General features: G+C 49.9%; 1 protein-coding gene across 3 annotated transcripts in view; it reads left to right on the plus strand.

Annotated features, from left to right (window-relative positions):
* The window catches only part of LOC106745947 (RING finger protein 17-like), a 170,070-nt gene that overhangs the window by 68,013 nt on the left and 83,356 nt on the right, over positions 1–18,701 (plus strand). Inside the window, exon 1 of one of the 3 annotated variants that reach the window (XM_014622003.1) lies at positions 14,927–14,948. The exons of the other annotated variants lie outside the window; for them this stretch is intronic. The gene's annotated coding sequence lies outside the window, so the exon portion shown is untranslated. Of the gene's footprint in view, positions 1–14,926; positions 14,949–18,701 lie in introns of those variants that run through there. 3 annotated transcript variants of the gene reach the window in all.

The raw sequence follows: 18,701 nt of genomic DNA on the forward strand, positions 1-18,701 counted from the left end.
AAAGGCCGGGAGTTCGTTTTTCGATAAGACAGTGTCGGGAGTTTCGTCGAATTAATTTCGCTTGTTGAGAAGAACACCTCCCTCTAGAGATCTCGCCGTTTCGCTTCATTTCGCGGGTATACTTCGCTGTGGAGATCATTTCACCCGCGCTACAGCGAGTCGCGAAATTTCACCGGTGTAAATCGAGGAGAACGTTCGAGGGGAAACTGAATTGGCGGTAGAAACGAAACGACAATCGCGACGTTACACGTGCCTTCCGAATCGCTAAGTAAACCACGTAGTGCTTTCCGAGTCGCTTCCGAGTAAGCTCGCCGGCGAATGCGTATCCATTTACATCCGCCGTTGCATAGCTACGTATTTAACTTGAAATTTACTTACGCGCTGTATAAGCCCCGGCGTATACGTCTAATCAACGGTACTTCATCCCTGCGGTTGAACGAAGTTTGGCTCTCGAGGAAGATGGTAGACAACAGCCTTAAGGAACACGCCACTCGCAGCAACTCCGGGACCTAATTTAATCGCCACGGTACGAGCTGTCCGATCTCCGGCGAGATCCGCACGTTCGATGCGAATGTAACTACAAGTAACTATGTATCGCTCCTTCCGCCTCTCACTCTCGGACGCGATCTAAGATTTCCTAATTCGCCTTCGATCCGCCGGTGGGTCTCGAGTTTTAGGTCTCTCTCGACACCGCGATCCTCCTCGCGAGTTTTAAGCCTCCCACACTCGGTTGTATCTGACCACGTGGGTCTCGAAAAATTTATGCAACCGAAAAATCACGAGCAGCTTTTACTCCACATTCACCATCTTAACTCGTATCATATATAATATATATATATATATATATTTGCACTATAATTATGTACTCATCTCTTTATGTAAGAACTCGCGGCTGGTAACGTCCGATCAGAAGCACTATCTCGCGTCGTGTTTCTCTTCCTATCGATATAACACGCGGAATCGCAAGATAATTCAAATCATCGTAACGTAGAATTTTCACGGGGGGGGGGNGGAAGGGGGATACACCGTTGCATATAAATTAGAAAGGAGCGGGGCATTTGTAAGTCTGTGAATTTCGCGTATCCGGACGGTCGAGGAGGAGGGGGAGGAGGTAATCGAGTCCAGGTGTCCACGTCTGGAGCGTGTTTTTATATGACGTAACGCACACCCTTTCGCGTCTCGTTACCGCGAAAGCGCGAAAATATTCGCTCGCGTTACGGCCGATCGAGTTTTTGCTCACGCCGGCGCGCAACCGTCGCTTGCGTGTGCAATCGTCGCCGACGGCTCGTCGGCGCACGAAAGTCATCGCCGAGCCTGTGCGAAAGTGAGCGTACATCGCAGCCTTCGTTACGCGCTCGTCTCGCGTCTTCGCCTCTGCGAAGTCGCTCTCGACTGCGCGCGAGCACTCATCCGCGCGGATTCATCCTCACATTACCGTGAAACGATCAGTCGCGACGCACATATGCTCGTCGGCCCTCGGCTTCTCCATGTGCCAATTAAAAGTTTGCGCGATCTCGCCGAAGACGCGCCACCGGAGCGTGTCCCCTCTTTAACTTCGCGCTCGCGGAGTTATTCGACGAGAGAGCGTGGAACTTTTTCCTTGACGTCGGAGCGCGGTGAATCCGGTCGCAGGTATCGAGAAGTTCCTCCCATGTCTCCGACTCCCTTCGAAAGGCGAAACCGGGCCTCGAATTGCGAGCTGTCGAAATTGCGTGATAACGTGCGAGAGAAAGGGGCCGGAACGCCGAGTTATTTTAACCGGACGACCTTTCGGCCCGTCCTTGACGAGAATCCACGTTCGCCACGTGGCGTGTAACGATTTCATTAATCGTGTCGGTCCATTCGGCCGAGTGCGTCTCGTCCCGGCGATGAATCCACGGCATATGAACGATCACGGCCGTTGACGATGGTGTACGAGACGTCGCGGGAATCTCTTCGGTCGTACGTGCCGGCAGTCGGCGGTCGCCGGCTTACACCTTTCTTCCTCGCGCAGCATTAGCCTCGTAAATTCTCGCGAACGAGATTGCACGGGCCGCGGAAAAATATCGCCAATACACTTCCGCCGCGTCGCGCCGGCGGGATTTATACAACCACCAGGGATCATTTCTGTTCTTTTCGCCGTCCGTCCGAGCGTTGTTCGCGAGATATTTCCCGAAGAGGAGCTTGCGACGAGTGTTCCTTTGGTGAATTCGCTGACTTATTCTGGAAACTGCGTCGAGCGGACTTACAGCCCGAGTAGAAATGTTCCCGGGAAGAACCAGTTGCTAGCTAGGAAATAGCTAACGTTTACTGATCCGTTTGGCTAGTTTAGTTCTGGATAATTTTTGGCCTGGAAGTGAGAACTGGGATGTGCCGAGTCTCGACTGATCAGAAACTAGCTAGCACTTATATACGCACATTTTATAACTCTCACCGGTAAAGTCAGTTTTGTTGGCGCGCAATTGCCGGAGGTGATTGTGTTGTATTCAATGTAATCGAGCCAAGCAAATAAAAGAGAGACGACTAAATCGGCTGTTGAAATGGTTGAGACAAATATATATAAAGCGCGGATAAAGAGATAAAGTAAGTTTCGAGTGAAATCGAATTGTATTTTGGTACAAAGCAAGCCGAATTAAGTCAGTAATTTTTAACTTGAGATATTTTTTACACCGTTTTCTTACATGCTTCGATATAAAATATTATTTTATTTGCCTAGTCATTATAAGAATTATTTATTGTTCAAGGTGATATATAAGTATCCTCTGACACCGACAGCTGATTTACTGGCGGTGAAACGAAGCACCAGTAATTTTGCATGCTGCCAACTTCATCATTTTTGTTAGTTAATTAAACCTATTTACAAACACTTACCGTCTAGCTATTGCCGAAACAAGCGTCGATCAAACTGGCTAGTTTCTGGGCAGTAAACCAGAATTCCTAAACTGTTATTAGCTATTTTCTACTCGGGAGCGATATTTCGCTCGAGAAATTTCGGGAGCAGCAATCGCGAAAGATGGATGTAATTTCATCTTACTTGGCTGTAGTTCGGTCATATTTGATTACAAGTGAATCTTCCGACATTTCGGGAATCCCAAAGTCGAGGCGAGCTGAGCTTAAAGATTCCGCGAGTCTCCTTGACGCTTCCAGAAGGAAGCCGATTTCAACGGGAAGGAGGGGGATGCGAGATCATCCTTGACGCCACACACGGTTTGTGCGTTACGTATTAATATCTTCGGGAAAGATCCAGATGAACTGGAAGCCGCGGTTTTGCTCCGCCGCTGCCTGGATAATTCATCGGAAAGACTTGAACTCCGAGAGCGCGGCTTAATACCCTCGCGTACGTCAGTCAGTGTGCGCGTCGTTTTACGACGCAAGTCGGGATGACAGCGTAATCAGCCGTGTATCATCCCGCGCGCCGATATTCCCGGAGAAATTTTAATGTCACGCCAGGAGTGAAATATTCCTCTCGAAGTTGTGCCCGTCGGGCAATTCTCGAAATTTACATTCCGACGCAGCTTTCGCGGATTCAGCGATTTTCCTCATTTTCGCGTTATCGAGACAAAGGGGGAAAAGATCAACGCTCGGCCACGAGGAGGGGCGTTTCCTCGAAAACGTTCGGGCGCGCGAATCAATTTCTCGAAATACTTCGTGCGCTCGGCTGTCCATATTTTCGCGAAAAACGCGTCGTTTTAAGCCAGAACCGGTGGATTTTATGAGAATGCCCGACCGGGATTGGGGGAAAATCTGCCAGAAAAATCCGACAGTTTCTGGCGCGTCCGGAGACATCGCGCGGGCAGAATCATGTTTTATCGGGGTACGCGCGATTCGCCGTTGCGTACACACACACACACACACACACACACGTATACATATTTTTTTCCATTTCTGATGAAATGATACGCGGCCGCCGATACAAGCAGCAGTATATTTTTCGAAGCCGCCGGCGGGCACGCGCGATACTCTCGTTTTCGAGCGGCCACGACGAAACGCCGGCCGAAACGAGGGTGAGCGGGTTGGAAAAAGGCCAGCGGAGCGGGAGGAGCGGGCGGAGTAAACGGTCCGCTGGATTTACTAATTAAAAATGGAAATTAAAAGACTCGCGCGCGCGGGGAGAGAGGGATATTAGAGAAGGAGAGTGCCGTCGGTACGGAGAGAAAGGAGAAAGAGAGACAGCTGGAAAAGGAGTGAGGAGATAGTGGGCTGGGGATACACCCGGACTACGGATGCGGGTTACGAAAGCGCGGTCATATATTCGTCCCGGTTTTGCGCCCGCTTGACCAGCGAAATTAAGTACACGAGGAAGCACATCGTCATTTCGCGTGGACATACGGAGGAGACGGCTGGCGGAGGGTGGAGGGCGACGAATAAGAGAGGATATCGCGTTCCGCGATGTAATATAACGGACGACGACGAGGTACACAGGCTCGAATCACGAGGTCCAGCGCATTTTTACGCAGCTACGAATACGCAAACGAAATTGCGTATACCCACCTGCTCAGTCTTCCTTCTTCCGCGGAGTTGAAGACTCCTCGCGGTTTTACGGCGCTACGGTCCCCCGGCTGTCTTTTGATCTCCTCGTCATAGTCATTTAATGAAAAATGCAGAAGTGGTGTCTCGCGCAGCGTCGGAAGTCTGGTGGAAGTCTTGGAATCTGATCGGAAGCATCGTGATGCTCTTCGGGACGTCGGAGGATTCGAAGATCCGGCAATTCGACCTGCAATGATGCAGCCCCGTTTTTGAACCGCGTCATTGTCCCGAGAAATTCGGAAAAGCCGCGTTTTTCGTAAATTGTTTTGTTTGCGCCTCTGTCAATTTTCCCGACGCGTTTTTATCTCTTTCTCTGTCTCTATCTATTTATCTATCTATCTTTCAAATTAAGCATATTTATTCATTCGTTTTCCTTAACAAACTATCTCACATGATAATATGTATTCATATTCGTGTGTTGTGCAATTTGGAGCGATCTTTCAGCGAAAATTAAACAAATTTCTTTCTTCAGGTTTAACACTTCTTCAAGTTTTACGCTCCTTGAGACGTTACATGTTAGAAAAAAAAAGAATGATTTGTTGAAAACGAGTGCCCGGAAGATCTCCATAATCGACAAAGTTTTAAACGCACGCGCTTGACCACAAAGATGAGAAATTTCTGCCGACGATCTCAGCGTTCTATGCAAGCGAAGGATAATACTTTTGTACTTTATCGGACGTTCCAGACTAGAAAAAAAAAACTTGCTTAATCGTTAAAGCCTGGAAGCTCCCACCATTCACGCAAAGACTGCGAATATTCATAGTCTTGCTGAATCCAGTGAGATTACATTAATACCAGACGACAACTGGACAGGCGTCTAGGAAAATTGAATATATTTTTACCGTTTTTTCTCTCTAACAATAAATAACCCATCTATCTATCTTTTCTTCCGCTCGCCCGCCTCGCTCTCAATCTCTTTGACGATGGATGTGCCGTGCGCGCGCGTGCGTCCGCGCGCACCTGAAAAAGCGGAAAGCGGGCGATCGCGTAGCAACGGATGATCCGTTAAAACTGCTACATGACGAGCCATAATTCTGACTGATTAAATATGCATGGGATTTGCTGTACAGCACGATTTCGCGACGCGGCGATATCGCGGTTCTAACTCTCTCTCTCTTTCTCGTTCGCGGCTTCGCTCTCTATTTAACGCCGTTTCCGCGCTTTCCTCGCTCGGTCCGGCGATCACCTCCCCCCGTTCTGTATGCTCTCCCGTCGACACCCTCGTCCGCGCGCCGTCGCCACCCTCTGTCCCGTGTATTTGCTTCAATTCATTGTTTATCCGTTAAATGTACGATAAACAGCGGATCTGGGCGAGCGCGGCCGATAACGGCGGCTTCATTGCGGGCACGATTCATCGATTCCCACCGTCCGTATAGCTACGAAAATAAAGCCCTTTCTACATCATCATTGTCCTACCTTCCTGCTAATTTCGCGCTGTTCCGGCATAGATAATCGATAAAGAGAGGAGGTTAAAAAAAATAGAGAACATCGAATCGGTATTTGCTAATCGGTCGATGCGAAACATCGCGTGGCGCAATTTGCAATTTGCAGCGCATACACACATCCATATACAGGGGGCGCTCGCGATTCCTCGCGGCCGCGAATTCCCGAAACTTTTCTTCCATCATCCGGCGCTGTCCGAAAATTTTCATTAAAAGCTGCTGCGAGCCGGATTAAAATGTCCGGATTGCGTTAATACGACGTAGGTAGAATAAATTATATTAAATCGGCAAACCCGCGCACGCGCGTCATGTCAGGCGGGAAACGAATTATTTTCCCGTATTTCTGGATTTTCGGGATAGCTGAGAGCTGACCGGTACACCACCATCACCGCCGCCGCCGCGGCGATCGGACCGACGCTATCGACGCCAGATATTCCGCCGGAATATTTCGAGCATCCGATCGCGCTCCTCCCCCGGCCGCGTCGAATCGTCCGGGAAAAGCAAATCCGCTTTAGAAACTCGCGGCAATTATTAATGTTCTCCATTAGATGCCGCGCTCCGGCGAGAAAAAATATATGAGGAGCGACGGCCGCGTCGGGCTCTCTCTCTCTTTCCCTCTGTCTTTCGCACCGGTTGTTCGGAGCAAATAGCACCGGCGGCCGGCCGGCGTCATAACGAGCGTCATTTCGTTGTGAGCGCGTCTCTCGTAATGTCCCCTGTCGTTAAAACGAATGTACCCTTCCGATATTTCAGCGGCCGTGCCGCGGATTAGCGTCTATTAACCGCGGCTCGCGCCCGCAACGTCGTCGTCGTTGCGAAGAGCCGCGTGTCGCGCGGATTCGTCTCTCGCGAGAGGGTTATTGTCATCCTGCCGCGTCCCCGTTTAAACGTCAAAGGTGGAGCGCGCTGTCGCGAGTCGTGGGGTGCGCTCAGACGCGTGCTCGCGTCGGCGGAAACGTAATCGGCTTATCGATACGTATATCTCGCTTCGATAATCCCCCAATAGTGGATTTTCCAGAAAAGCAGGGTCGGATCCGACCCCGTGCTCTGTTCATTTCTCACGTAATCGATGTATAAAATAGGTGAAAGGAGTGACACGTAACGTTCCTTAAGAAGAGAAACGGCGCACGCACGCTGTAAAATGAACGCGGGGTCAGTCTGAGCCCAGCATGCTGTTAAAGGGATAACAATCGCGCGTTCAAGTTCCGAGTTGATCGACGAGATCCCGGCCGAGGCAAGGAAGGAAGATCCGCCGGGAACGTTAATGCCGACGACGCTCGTACGAGGCGAGATTCGAGCTCCTCTTTACACTGCGCCGTAATGCGACAGACGAGACACGCGAATTCTTCCGTAAACAGATGGCTAGAACGACGCGCCATTGACGTAGACTGAAGTTTATTGAAGTGGAAGCTCGCGAGAAAGAGAGGGCTGGCGGAAGCACAGTTGCCCCGTGCGCGCAATTACCTCTTGTTCTAAAAAGGCACACACACGCGCGCGCACCGGGCGCACAATGGGAACGGCAGCGGGGAAATCTAATTCGCGCGTAATACGCTACGAAATCGTCGTCGCGCGGGAACGACTTGTCCCGGGAGCAAATTGACAAACGATGCGCCTCTCGGAGAACCTGCGTCCCGGGAAGGATCACGCGAGATGCGGAGGACGACTCTCGTGGAAGACGGAGAGGAGAGGGAGCGGAGGGGGATGATGATGCATTCGCGACATTCTCTCACGTCGTCGAGCCAGGCCGCCGGCTTCTGCGGCCGCTGCGGTCGCCGTCTTAGCTCGCCTCCGAGCCAAGCGGCATTTGTTCGCGTTACGTGTCCATGAGTTAACGCATCCCCCCCGCCGTCGCGGTCGACGAAGCTGTGGGGAATATTTATTCGCATTAAGATTACATTAGACGAGCGGCAGGGAAGGAGAAGCCCGCACCCATCCCGACCGAAATCCCCCGCGGAATTCCACCACCCCGAGACACGGCGATGTCTCTAATTAACCGCCTGTCACCCCTGCGAAACGCCGGGTACAACCTTATGACCCGAGACAGTCGGCTAACTTGCCGACAAACCTCGCAACCTCGTCCTCCCGGCGACGAGCCTCTGTAACGCTGCCGGGACGGGATCCCCCATCCCCCTTCTCGCGTGACGGCCCTCCTTGACAACAAGCTATTTATAGCAATCACAGCGGAGGGCCGCGCGTACACCGGCGGGGGAGGGTTCCGTTAGCGCGAAACTCGAGACTCGATAGAGCGCGACTCTCACCCGCGGCGTTCTTCCTCTCCTTCCGCCTTCTCCTCCTCCCTCTTTCCCCTTTTCTGCCGGGGAAAAGGAATTCCTGCGATACACTTCCCGTGGCCCCGGCGTTTATTCAGCGACAAAGGAGCCGGGAGCACGTGAGAATTCCTCGAAGCTCCGGAGCTATGATTTTTCTGTGTATTGTGTGCGGACGAGTCGGCGCCGTCCCGGAGACCCACGCGCGACTTCGACAGCGGTTACGGGTGTTTTTAAGGAGGTTGTAAGGCTCAGTGTATTTTCAGGCCGCATCGAGGGCGTCGCAATTTCCTATTTATCAAGCGAAATAACGTTTCTATACATTTATTTCACTGCTAAGATTGTAAGTATTTATTTGAAAGGAAGGTTGGGGCAAATATATTACATTTTTTCGCTTATTTCATCGGTTTCTACCTGTAAAGGTACGTAGATTTATTTTAAAAAAATTCACGTGTGGTCAAAACCCGTTACATTTACTTTACACCTAAAGAAGGTATATAAAGGACCAAAAAAATCGGCGGAAAAATTAGGAAAAATATGAGTTTTTTCCGTGGCTTAAAAATCACAGGTATATGAGTGTTTAAATGTGTATATATTTTCGTCAGAATTCTATATTTGGTTTAAAAGGTATTAAAATTCGAAATTAAAAATAGCACGCAAATCTCAAAGAGTACGTATAAAACATGCCAACTTGAGTGGTGCAAATGCATCAGCTCTCGAACGGCCGGTCTCTCTCTAATTGTACGAGCAGTTAAATCACACTTCGCCGACACAGTGCGGGTTTCGTCGATTTATTCATCAAACTCGTTTCGCCTTGCAAGCTCCTTAGCCGGACTCGCTCTCCGCGCGAGTGAGAGGTGCGCGAGACGATGCGTTATTTTCAGCACGCCGTTCTTTGCCGTAGCGTTCGTTGCATATGCTGAAATATGATTACGCGCACCGTTGAATCGATACACATCGTAGCACAACGTTGCACAATATAGCCGGTCGAGTGTGGCTTTCGAGAAGTCCACGGAAGGCGGCCGCCCTTGGACGAACCGAGGCGCGATCGAGTCTCTTGACGCGAGAACTCTTTCGCCGCAGATGTAAGGGCAGACGGGGCACACGAGCGCGGCGAAAGTTATTCCAACTGCGAGGAAAGACTGGAAAGTAATCCGTGGTGGAGAAAGGGGGTAGAAAGCGAGAACGGCGGGAGGGAGACGGAAAAGGGAGGAATAATCCGGGGAAATTGAAATTCGCGGCGCGACCGCATGGCTCAATGTTTCTGAAATCTCATTTTCCCGAATCCGGGGTGATGAGTCGTAACCCTCCGATAATGTCGTTGACCTCGCCGCGTCAAGAAGGCGGGGGGGTGGGAGGGGGTAGCGGACGCTTAAGTCGCGAGTTCTCCCGACTTTCGAGCGCGCGCGCATTCGGCCAGAAGTTTGGCGAGCCGCGGGGGTGGATCTCATTTACAAATGCCGCGTTTATCCGACGATAATCGCAACTCGCCTGCAGCCACCCCCCCTCCTCCGGCTATCTCTCTCACAAACGTTAGCCTCCGCCACCCTCTAATTAGCCGTCCGTCACCCTTCGACCGGCGCGCCGCGTCGGCTCGAGCGCTCGCGCGCCTCTTCGCACGCAACAGAGAACAGAAACGCTCCTCGGCACGCACACACAACATACACACATGCACAAACTCCCACCGATATCCCACGGAGTGAACTTGCCAGCTTGCGGCCGGTTTGCCGACGAGATATAAAGATGAACGTTGCGCTCGCATGCGGGGTGTGCTTTCGTTCGTGCGTTCGCTGGCGGGGGGTGTTTCACGCGACGACTCCGCGACAGCCCGAGAAACCTGTGTGCATCTTATCTCGCGTAGAGGTATTTTACTCCCCGATAACCCTGCAGCGGGGAAACTTCCGACGGGAAACTTCGGCCCTCTCGGGCGTGTGCCTCTCGTGCGAGTCTTGGACGCGCAGCAGAGCTAACTTAAACTTAATCAAGCGGCGAAGTGCGCAGAATCTTCCAAAAATATCGATAAATCAGCTTAAACCAGGCGTGACTTTTCGGGCGACCGAGTTACTTGGCTCGTTTCGCACTTGGAGGATATTCGCTCCAGAGCGTTGAATTAATTGCGCTTCGATAACAATACCGAGCGGGTGTTACGGCACACGTGGACGCCCGGTGTACATCGCGAGCGTACACACAATTGGCCGTAAATCTATCTTGGGTAACGAGTTCGCGCCACGCGTACGTTTCTATTATACATTATATCTCGCGCGGCAAGATTCACAGGGAACTTATCGACCCGCGAGAAGTTGGCCGATCCCTCGTATCTCTCGTGCGACCCGTCCTCGCGCGTATTTTTCCCTCCTCCTGTTCCCCTCGCGCCGTTGCACGTTATATCCGCGTGTTCCTCGCATTCTAAGGAAAGTCCACGTAACAATGAGTCCACACATAGCGGCACACGGTGCGTCGCGCTTATTGCGTTTCCTTTTTAATTCCGTCGCCCTTCCACCTGCCGTTGCTGCTCTTGTTCGCTCGCTATCGCTTCATTCAACACCCGATCCGCGCGATTAAAAGCAGATACGCGCGCGCGAGAGACGGTAAAGCGCGCTTCCTCGTACGCGTGATCCTCCGTCACCGCTGTAATTTTCAATCCTCTCGTCGTGATTTGCAGACGCGCCAGGTCGATCCCGAGCGACTTCTCGCGTCGACCCTTGTCACGCATTTTTTCCCCGTGCACGGTGAAGCCGGTTTATGTCAAATTGAAAATGGATGACTAAACGCGGTTTCGGCTGAAGAAAATAGAATTTCTTATGAGGATCAAATTTGCTTGAAATTCTGTTCCCTTCAACGAAAGTCAAAGAAAATGCTTGTTTCGACGTGGGCGTACAAATGTTTTGATTGTGAGAATCAAAATCTGCTTCTCTGAACTCTTTTCATCTTTGTTCCGGAGAACAAAATTCTGGTTATCGAAACATTTATTTGCCCATATCTGAATAAGCATTTTGAGTCAACTAAATGGATTTCTCAGTGTAGTGTTGGGGACGGACCATTTTCGAAAATGATGGAAAATGCGAATTGCGTTTTAAATTTCCACATATCCCCTCCCTCCCTCTCTCTCTCTCTCTCTCTCTCTCTCTCTCTCTCTCTCTCTCTCTNGCAAATGCAGGAAACATTAAGCGAGAAGGAATATTTTTGCGTGGTATCACGGCCGATTTCAATTATCGGTCAAAATAATACGCGCTGTGCGGCGAAACGAGCAGTATGTTTCTCCGAAGTCCGGCTGCTCGGGTCGTAGAGTAAAAATTGTGAAACACGGAAGGGATAAAATACCGGTGAAACGAAGACCGAATAATACTAGCCTAATAAATAATAAAATGATAAAAGGAAAAAAGGACTAACAACGATAAAAAGCTTTTTTTTCTCTGGAAATCATGACACGTCATAACTCGCGGCTTGTAGAATCTCGTTAGGTAGCACTATTTCCGCGGAACGATGGGAGCCGTACGCAAATATTTGGCAAGGTGCAATATTCCGCAAATAACCCGTTGAATCGTTCGATGAGCGATAGCGAGTCGTTGGATTTTCGAAGATCCATGGATTTTTGCTCCTGCGAGAGCGCATTGAAAGGATTCAATTTACCAAGCGGAATAAATAAGAGCGAGAGGGAAAGAGGGGTGAGCTCTGTCGAACTGGAAATTTTTCAAACTCTCGAAGCTCCATCATTAGATCGCCCGGAAAAAGAAAGGATCGAAAAATGCGCTCTTTCGCTGTCGATCTATATTTTTTTCTCGTCCTCTCTTTCTCTGTGTTTTTTATTTCATCTGCGCATAAATACGTTACCAACCGTAGGATTAAAAGTGGAAAAAGAGGAGATCTAATGGAGGAGACAGGGTGGAATATGCTGAATTATACCTCTCCGAGTTGCAAATGTATAAACGAGAGCCGCGCGTGTAATCTGGCTGAATATGGATTTATGTTTTCCATCGACACGCGGCTGAGTGCTTGCAATGTGATGAAAGCATATAATATGTATGGGGAGGAAAAATACTCGGCATTAAATTTATGACGCTCCACACGCCTGGGAAAACAATTCCCCCCCCCCTTTTTTTTTTATTAAACATTCCGTTTCCGCAAGTTGAAACAGAACACAACTGACCGTCGTCGGTTCGGACGTTACAATATGTTCGCGATTGTTGTCAAGTGCACGGAACACGGAACACCGACACGTCGGTCCGATGGCCGCGCGCTAAAATGATAATCATGAAAATTATAAGCAAGTCGTACGATCCGCGGGAGACAAGCGAGGCTACAAGCGGTAGGAAAAATTATCTGATCCACGTAATAGACCGTGTCGACGCTGAAATCGATGAAGCTGCCCATAGAAGTGTCCTGTAAGAGTACAGGTTAAATTCAACGTTTGATATTATTTGCCATTCATTCTGTAGAGTTACATAACCTTTGATTTATTATTAATTCCTTACGAATCAAATTTGCCGTCGAGTGTCTCTCTATGCTTTGTGTGCGATTTCCGTGGTTCTTTCTTTCATTCACAGAAATATCAAAGTATACCGGTTTTAATCAACAAACTAAGATACTAACCAGTTGAGCTGGAGTTATTATATATTATTTTTGCACCAGCACTTCGTAGAAATCCTCAAATTATCCCCCTCAAATTCCCGTGTCAGCTCGAACTATCCGTGTTCTAGCACGGTGATCTCGCGAAATGACGGAAGCGACGAATATTTTCCGCCGCGGCGCCGCGTAAGCGTGTGTAATCAATTAGAGCATCGGAAAAAAAAATTAATATTCCGCGCCGCTCGGCTGTATCGAACACAGGCAGGTGCAGCGGAGCGGAAGTGCGCGATAAAATAATCCTTTGCCGACGCGTATATATCGTGTGTCGCGCGTGCCATGTAACGAAATAATAACTACCCGCTAGGAAAAAGCGCTGGCTGTTGCGCATTTGATGGTGGCCCGCGCGGCATCTGCCCGATATACCGTTGCAATCTGTCCGCGTCTATCGTCACCTCGATCCGGAATATACCGGCGGAAGTGTATATCTGCTTGTGCAGCTCGCTGTCGAGCGCGAATATAAAACGGATGCGCGAAGGGGCGCGAGGGAAAAGTAAGGCTCCCGGTCGCTCGTTTTGCTCGGTGAAGAAGCGAGAAAACGCCAAGATTCTCGCGAGATATGTTGAATGAAAAGTACATGTCCGTATAATGACACGATCGATTGTGTGAGTATATTTATGAAATATCCGCAAAAGTTTTGTTCCAACAATCGACGAATAAAAACTGTAAAATTAACGCGACACACAACGTTCCTTTTTAGTCTATTCTCTCTCATGATTTCGTCACCTTCATTTTACGGCTATTTATTCACTGTTAAGGCAAAGGGTTTTCCGAATATTTCGCAAATGTGCTCTCAATTGATCACAAGCGTCGTTTTATGGACACGTTCTTTTAATCCGACGCGTTTCGCAAGAATTCTGAGCATACGTTTTCTCGCTTCTGACATCGTGCAGAACTCACATGGAGCGAAAATTTCGACTCCTCACATAATTATCACTAAAACACGTAGAAGTAGTATTCACGACACGTGGCGATCCCCACCGGGAACTCGCGTTTTCGCGGATCCGGCTAATTGAGAAATCAAAGAGCCGCCGAGGGCGCGAAGTTTCGGGATTTAAACGTTCACAGAACTATCTTCTCGTCTACATTCTTTATCATCTACTGCCTGCAGAAAGAGAAAGAGAGAGGAGGCGAGAACACCTTTTCAGAGAGCCTCTTTCAACCTCCCTGAAGTTCCTTTCCCCGCCTGGGCAAATACGCGGTATTAGCCCCGGCGGCGATAGACTTTCCTATCTATCCCTTCCCGTCCAAGTTCCGGAATATCCAAGTAGCCGTGTAGACTCCAAGGACCGACCGGCACTTAGATACGCGCGGCTTCGAAACTCTCGCAGACGCAACGCTTCGGACACGGGAGAGTGGGTGTTTATTTGCGTGGGACCTTAGTTATGCAGATTTTAACACGAATGCCCTCTTAACTGATTGGTCGGTCAGGACGAAGTCGTTATCGTTTCTCGATTCGCGCGCGGCTGCTAAACCGCAGACACAATCTCGCCCGATTACGTGAACGCCCGCTTCCTGCGCGCGCCAATTAGTTCGCTAACGCGCGAGTGATCGCGGAACTTCTGGCCGGCTCGCTGATGGAGGAGGAGAAGGAGGAGGATGAGAGGGTCGACGAGAAGTCTCGGCTGTGTCACAATTCGCGCGTGAGCAGGCCTCCTCTCGACTACCGTCGTGTTACTTTTCAAGCGCGCGTTCCACCCCCCCTTCGCCGCGTCATCTAATTAGAGGACCTAACCTCTTTCGTCGCGCGTTCATCGAGGACGGTGCGCGCCCACCGCTCGATTATTGCGTTTCGCCGCTTATTTCCGGCCAACTGCGCACAGCTCGAAGCAGGCCGCAACATCCGCGGTTTCGGTCCGCGCGGGCTTCACGCAAGGATCTCTCAGGCCGAAGGTCACAGACGCAGGACTGCGCACGATGATCGGCGTGAAGATTCGCGGTCAATCGTTCACGATGCAATTCTCGGGTACTCGCTTGCAGCGGGAGAGACTCCATTGTGACGGAAGGGTCGTTTCCGGCGAAAAATTCACAGCGAGGGAGCGTAGTCTGCGGCGCATTGTCGTGTACGAGAGCGTGAGCTGAGCGGGTTGCCACGATTGGTTACTCTTTGGTAAGCAAGCAACTAGGTATCCATCGGTCCAGAACAGGGTTTTCGCGCGATACAAACGGATGTATCGCGAGAGACGCATCCGATGCGTTACCCGCGAAGCGTGCAGCGGACGAGAAACGCGCACGGCAGACAGCCGAGCGGGCGGACGGCAGGGTGGCCGGATAGATGGTTTAGGTGGACGGGAACGGGGGGTAACTTTGGATGAAATCAGAGAAACACGTGTCCGGCGAGGGAGCTCGAAGCTCCGACGTGCTCACAGGCGTTTGAATGCGATTAAGCCGGTAGAGCAGCAACGCCGACCGACAACGATTCCGCGCCTCCGTTCCCGCCCCGTTTTCTCCTCCTCTTTTCGCGTTTCCGCGTCCCTTCCTCGATCTTTTCCTCCCTCTGACCGAAAGGGCGCCTGCATCAGGACACGTTTAATGTTGTACATATACACATAATTGCTTTGCTAATTATTACTTTTCCTCTTTCTTTCCATCTATAATTATTGCTTCTCGTGCCTGAGGGCAGTCTTCCCAGAGCGCAGGGAATAAATGATTCATCTATCTCCGCGTTCCGTTCGTCGACGACGTTCTGCTCTGTTTATTCTTTGTCCTCCGTCCCAGCCTTTCTCCGCGAGATCCGCTTCATCAGTTTTCGCGTCTCGCCCACGGCCCCTAAGAATTCTACGGCGGATCGCGACAGGCATTGTCTCGCTCCCGAGACAAATCGCCCTTTGTCTCGTCCGGTTTTTCATGTTCTTTCTTAACCGACGGTAAGGTGCGCGCGTCTACTTGCTACTTTTACTCGCTTTCATTTGCGTGTACACCGTGCGGCGTATTCGTCGCTACCTTGGCGCGTTTCCCTCCCGTGCGACCACGGACGTTCGGACGTATCGAATTTATGTTACAAAGAAAGCAAGGTGGACCGCGTGTCTCGGCCGCACCTTGCCCGGCTTTCTCTTTCCGCCTCGCCCGGGAATCCGATGCGTACAGGTGACAAACGAACAGGCTCTCTTTCATCTAGGCGGCCCCCCCTCTCTTCCGAGATCGCGACAGCTTCCTTTTTCTCCGTCCCCGTCCGACCAAGGCCGCGTCGACCCGGTGCTTTTTATATGCGCGACTACATATAAATTACATTCGAATTGCAAATGTAGCGGAGAATTTCTGTTCGCTCCTTATGGGCCCGCGTGATTCGCCACGTCCTACGGTAAAGTGCGTAGCTTTTTACGTGAAGGAAAAGATATCCGAGCCGTTAATCAACGGGAATCGAAGGATCTCGAGCGTCCCGAGGCTCTTCGGAATGATCGTCGCTCTTGCTGCAACAGTCGAATCGCAAGAAATCTGTCGAAACGCGCTCGCGAACGCTTGTGAAATAACCGACGTGGATATGCGTAATCGAGTCATAAACTCGTCGGGCATTGGAACTCGTCGGAAACAGAAAACGACGGTTTGTTGCATTTTTCGATATACCGTCGGCGCAGATTTCCTCGATAAAAAGTGCAAGGACGACGGACAGCGACGCATAAAAAATGAAATTTCAAAAGTCAAATCGAAAGCCAAAACCCATTGGAATAACTGTGAATAATCAAACGGGAGAGGCGCGGCCATTTCGCGGGGATGCAGTCCGGCGCGGCCGCATTGTGTGCGCACACGCTGCTGGTGCGCGATATATCAGCAGGGAAAAATACTGCCGGATTAACCATAAACCATGGTGATTTTTAGCTACAGGGATTATTTATAACACGCTCAGGCAGGATTCCTTGAAATAGGTGTTTGCACGACGCGCGCGTCAATATCAATGCTATTTGTTGCGCGGATTCGCGTTTGTTATGCGAAACTGATAAAAAATTCGAGCAGAAACCAACTGAAAGACGCCTCTCGTAAATGGTACACGCAAACGTGCCTCTGAAAAGAAGAAAAACAAAACATTGCGTATCGATTTTGAGATGAATATTTCAATACACATTTGCAATTAAAAACCTGTCACATTCGTCGTGTGCGAGATGTTTTTTTATAACTTTCGCCGACTGGAACCTTCTCTATTGTGAAAGAGACCGGGAAGACCACGAGGAGTGGCAAAAACTCCTAGAAAAGAGAACCTCCGCAAATTCCCCGCGAATGCGTCAACACCCGCATTATTCACTCGCCAGTTCTTACACTTTTCATTAAATCAGATTTTCCCTCCGTCGCTCTCCTACCTTTGCATTACATTATTTCGCCACGCGGCGATTGCAAGGTCATTGTTCGTTACGCAATTGATCGTCCGAGTAGATTCAGGAGGGCGAAATCTGCAAAATTCACGTCGACGCTCTCCTCGAGAGAACCTCCGCGTTTGTATGACCTCTATTTCCTCCGTGTTACACCACGTAGTTTGAACAATCGTACTTTGAACCCGGGCGATTCCGGACGATCGCTCCCGAATCATCGAAGGGGAGACGAGCTGTAAGTCGAGTTACAAAGGTCGAGCGATTCCGATGCCTGGCACCGAAGTTCCACCACTGCCGATTGTATTCGGGCATCGAAATCTCCGACGGTGGTGGCAGTCGCACTGCCACACTTGCTTCTCATCTTCGATTGTCAAACGGCGCTCCCGAGTCTATCGTGTCTCTCATCGTCAGGGGAATTTTCCGACCCTTCTACGAGAAACTCGCTCGCGACGGGTTACCTCGGCTCTCGTCTGAGGATCGAACCACGACAACTTTGCTAATTTCCACTTAACCCTTTGCACTCCAGCCTAGTAATGCATAGAGGCTATTAGTTCCAAGTACATACCTATGATGTAGAAGAAAAATAGAGTCGTTTCAATAAAACAAAGTTTTTATTTCTTAGCTATTTTATAACAAAACATATTCTAACTTATATTATAAAAGAAAAACATAAATTTTAGGACTTAAAATTTCTTAAAGTGCCGAGGCAGCAAAACAACCATGTCGCCGCTACGGCGACAGCGGAGTGCAAAGGGTTAATATTAGCGAAGAGGCGGCCTCGATCGTCTCAAACGTTGTTCGCGTAATATCACGTTACGTTTCCTACATTTCTTAAATTGCTGAATATATATATCCGCGAGAACACGGTATTTGCGACCTATTGCGCCAGGGAGATTGCATAATGCGCCGAAAATGGAAACACATCGGGCGATAAATCGCGGAAGCGTTTAAGCGCACCAATTAATTAATTAACGCGCGCTCGCCTTCGTAGGATCCTCGATCGCGTATCATTCAAATCGAGCTGCGCGACCGTTTCGCAAGATCGCCGATATTATCCGTCCTCTGTTTGATTTCGTAACGGAGCGAGATTCATTTTGATATCGCGCGTGAAAGAGCACGAATTAACCGCGATAAGAAACGCGATATTTTTCGCGCACGCGCCGACCTTTCACTCCGCCGGCAAGCGCCGCCCGGCATGCTCGATAAATAACTAATCAATTATTTAATTAACAGTATATATATGCGAGAGCGAATATGCTAAACCGCATAATGAATAATTAAATGTCGTCGGTTGCATAAACTATTATGCCGGGCGCAGCAGTAATAACCACACACGAGGCTATTGTTTGTCGCGGCGACTAATCGTCTGGGATGTATATTTTGGGCGGGCGAAATTTGCAAAATTTATTTACCGACCTCCACTTTTCGTGAGGACACTTCATTATAGGACGTTTCCCCCCTCCCCTCCCCTTCTCATTGCACGTATTATTATTATTATTATACAGGAGAACCCACGGAGCGAATTGCTCCGCGATCGTCGGCCCTTCGACGACCGCCTCCTC

The sequence above is a fragment of the Dinoponera quadriceps genome, unplaced genomic scaffold (genome assembly GCF_001313825.1).
Source record: "Dinoponera quadriceps isolate SergipeBrazil2010 unplaced genomic scaffold, ASM131382v1 scaffold1872, whole genome shotgun sequence".
In the NCBI taxonomy this organism is placed as follows: domain Eukaryota; kingdom Metazoa; phylum Arthropoda; class Insecta; order Hymenoptera; family Formicidae; genus Dinoponera; species Dinoponera quadriceps.